Below are 3,987 nucleotides of genomic sequence, written 5' to 3'. Positions count from 1 at the left end.
TATTTCAGAGGCTTTCTTTAAATACCCTTTCTATTGTATCAATCTGTTGAATATTCATATTTTTCCATAAACTAGTTTCCATATTCCAGGGACTGTTTTGCATGGCCCCTCCTTGGGTCCGCCTTTTTAGAGCATGCATGTTTCTTGGCTGTGTCTTCATTATCACCTCCAGATTGGGCCTTGGTCCATGCTTTCTTCAGATGGGAGATGCTGATAGTTGATGTATCAGTGGCAGGGTCTACTTTACATGTTCACTGGATGTTATCCCAGCCAAACAGACAGTTTAAGCATACTATATCACTACCACCACTGTTATAAATTATTAGAAGCCAATTCAAAATAACAGAATTTTTTTAGCAAATTTCCAAAACCAAATTAAAAAGCCACAACAAATTCCGACAACATCAATCAAATGCTGGGTGGGCAGAGTGACAGTAACAACGGTACCGTCCAACCTCAGCCACACACACTGGGTCCCGGTGTAAGGTTTTTATATAGTTTATTTGTCCTGAGGCTAAGTCCATTGCAAGTCCAAATATTCATGTATCTCTATTTCCAAGCGAGGTCTTGAAAGGGGTTCCCGTAAGTATGAAAAGATGATTCAGGAGTCTTCCCGGATCTTGTCTTTGGGGTGCTGATTTGATCATCCTCCGGATCCCCTATCAAGATTGATATCAGATGTCGAGCAGCTGTGAAGTGGAGGCCCATCCTTGATGAATGGGCCATCTCCAGTCCGGCCATGTCATTTCTGTTGCAAATGTTGTGGTTTCACAGCTTGCACCACAGGTCTTGGAATCTCGGAGATGCCCTGGAGTGGCTTTTTAATAGGCCAAATCTTTGATACACGAATTTATCCATTACATTTACCACAACCACTTTGCCTAATCTTCTTTACTAACAGTAGAAATAAAAACTTACATCTTTACCATAAAGTTATTAATCATATAGCACACATCTTGTGAAAAGCCAACTTTATAATATGCATTTACAGCAATGCTATTACTAAGTTAGTAGAAAAAACCCTCTTCCGTTTCGAATTCCCAGGTTCAACCTCCCCTCTCTGTCTCCCTCCCTCACTCTCCTTCCCTCTCCCTCTCTTTTTGTCTTTCCCGATTACCTCCCTATTCACTTGCTAATGACGTGGATTTCCCGAAACCTGCACAACAGGTTTTCTTTCCTCAAATTTCCTCCCTTCCTCCCCCGGGATCGCGGAGTGCGGGGCCCGTCCCCGCCTCCGCCCCGCCCCGCCCCTGCTCGCTGCCTCTGCTCTGCCCCTGACGGTCCTTCCCCCGGAGCGGGGAGTGCAATGCCTGCTCCCGCCCCCGCTCCGTCCTCGTTCCTCCCTCCCGGGGTGAGCTGTGTGGGGTCCGTTCCCGCCCTCCCCCTCCAGCTCCAGTCCCAGCCACCCCATCCCCTCCCCCCTGGGCGGGGAAAACACCACCCATCCCCGCCTCCCCTCTGCCCCCATTCCTCCCCTCGGGGCGGGAACCACATAGCCCATGTCCCCCCCGCCCCCCTCCCCCTTGCTCTCTCTCCTGCGCTTGCGCAATCCATCGCGCTCGGCACTGATCACCCAGCCGCGTCGGCTTGGGGTCAAACCTCGTCGGTTCCTCCCCTTTCCTCCGGGATTCCCTTCCCCCACCCCACCGCTGCCGCGGCTGCCCCCGTCATGGCTTCGTCCCCCGCCCCCGTCGCGGCCCCTGCCATCGCCGCGGAGTGCACCTTGCCCCCCGCCGCTGACGCAGCTCCAGTCGCTGCCGCAAACCTCGCCCTCTCCTCCTCCCTACTTACCCCTTGCCCGCTCACCCCGGCTTTGCTGCCTCCCGCACCTGCCGCTAGGCAGCTGACCAGCAGCGCTGAGCCTCTTAGCAGTGGTACCCCGGTCTACGCCTGCTGTGTGGCTTGGCAGCGCCGGAGCGGCTGCGCCGGTGCCGCCTTCCCGCAAACGGCCTCTGCCCGGCGCCCTGCAGCAGCACCCCCAGTCCCTTCCGGTGCGCTCGAGGAAACACCAGGCGGAACGCCCTGACTCCTCTTCTGAGGACAGCAGCGACAACACCTCGGATTGTGACTCCGAATCCCAGGATAGATGGGCATTGACTCGAAGGGAAGCCACTCAGGAGGGAGATTGGGAACTGGCTCAAAAGATCTCAGCCTTCCCAGTCGTTTATGGGAAAGGGAGGAGGGGGAGACCCTCTAATACAAAAGCTTGGGAACCCATCCCTTACAGAGAGATCAGAGGACTTTGCAAGGTAGCAAAACCACAGGGGCAGGGATCACATTTCTTTAGACACTTATTAGAAGCCACCTTCTCTGCACATACTCTAGTGCCACATGATATTAAAAACATTGTTACTTGCCTCCTTTCCCCTGCTGAATACATGCTATGGGAAAAGCATTGGGAAAGACATTTAAAAACATTATCTGCAGATTGGCCGAATTTGACCATGGAGCAATTAGCCGGAGAAGGTGGGCTCCAAAGACCCTCAGAAGAAGCCAAGACCTTAACTGAAGCTGCATTGCAGGACATAGCTATTGCAGCAAAATCATCACTGCTCCTTACCCCTGATGACTCTGTTCCTACTAAGACATTAATTTTGAAGAATTAAGGACTTTAGTTAAACTAGACATTGTTGAGGTAAACTTCCCTTTTTTTAACATAAGCCGGATTTAAGGAACTGATAAACCAGGAGGCCTGTCAACTTAATCAATAGACTCCAAGAACACAATGTGATCATAAATCAGATAGTCTTGAGAAAACAGCATCCAGGTGTCACCAGCACTAAAAGGTTAAAAAGGCAAAGCGAGGAAGATGCATCTTACTTCATCATTTTGAGACCCCATCCCATAAGAAGGACCACCGACCCATTTCAAAGAACAAACTACGCATGCTTAATTGCTTTTTGGCTAATTACCATATGAAGCGGGGAATGGGATGGACCAGAGTTATGAATATGCATTTGTGTTTTGGGTATTCAACACTTTTGTACATAAAAAGACCCTGTGATCATCTGTAAATTGCGTGTGTGTATTTGGGAGCTATCCCTCACGCTGCCCGGCGTCGTAATAAACATACACTTTCTAACTTCAAACTGTTAGAGAGTCTTTGTCCGTCATAGTTGGATATTGGTATTAGATCAATATCCATATTTTTAATAAATCACTACACAACATTTCTCTAATATCAAACAAGGGGTAGATGAGAGTTTTATTAAATTAGTGCAGACTAAACATGCCCTGGAAAAACAAATAGAGAGTCCAGAGGGATGAAAGGAACTTTTGGGTAAACTTGCTATGGCAAATGCTAATGGACAATGTAAGACTATCCTAAGGACTTTACCCCTGGACACAGAACCCACCATAGAACAGATGGTAGAAAGCTGCACATGCTATTCATCCACCGAAAACAGTTGCCCAAGCAGTTGCTAAGGGCATTGCAGAAGGAGTCTCTGGTGCATTTGCAGTAATGGCCTCCAAAGATAACGTCCACTGTTTCAACTGCTGGGAATTTGAACACTTTATAAAGGATTGCCCAGAAAAGCCACCCACCCAAGATCCCTGCACCATCACCCAAAGGCCCCAAAGACAGCAGCGATACCAGCAGCACTCAGGAAACTTCAAGTGCAGCACGGTATGGCCCTGCACACAGACAACAAATCAAAAGACTTATTGCTCCATACTGCCTGTGAAATTCACATTGGACAGCCAGGATCTGGGATATGGGGGACATCATGGCACATTGTCCCAGGAGATCCCAAGTCACATGAAGAGGATCCATCATATGGAGCAATACAGATGGGAACCCGGCGCCATCTGGTAACCACACTGTCCATTAACTTAACAGATGAGTATTTTTACCGTTTTCCCACAGGAAAGCACAGGCTGAAAAATGGTCATTGGGACATTCTAATCCTAGGTGACATTTTCCATGGTCCAGAGTAAATCTTTGTTTTGCCAGAAGTACAAACAGTGCACCCTGGAGAAGAAATC

The sequence above is a fragment of the Sylvia atricapilla genome, chromosome W (assembly GCF_009819655.1).
Source record: "Sylvia atricapilla isolate bSylAtr1 chromosome W, bSylAtr1.pri, whole genome shotgun sequence".
NCBI lineage: Eukaryota > Metazoa > Chordata > Aves > Passeriformes > Sylviidae > Sylvia > Sylvia atricapilla.
Note: the sequence above shows the minus strand (reverse complement) of the source record.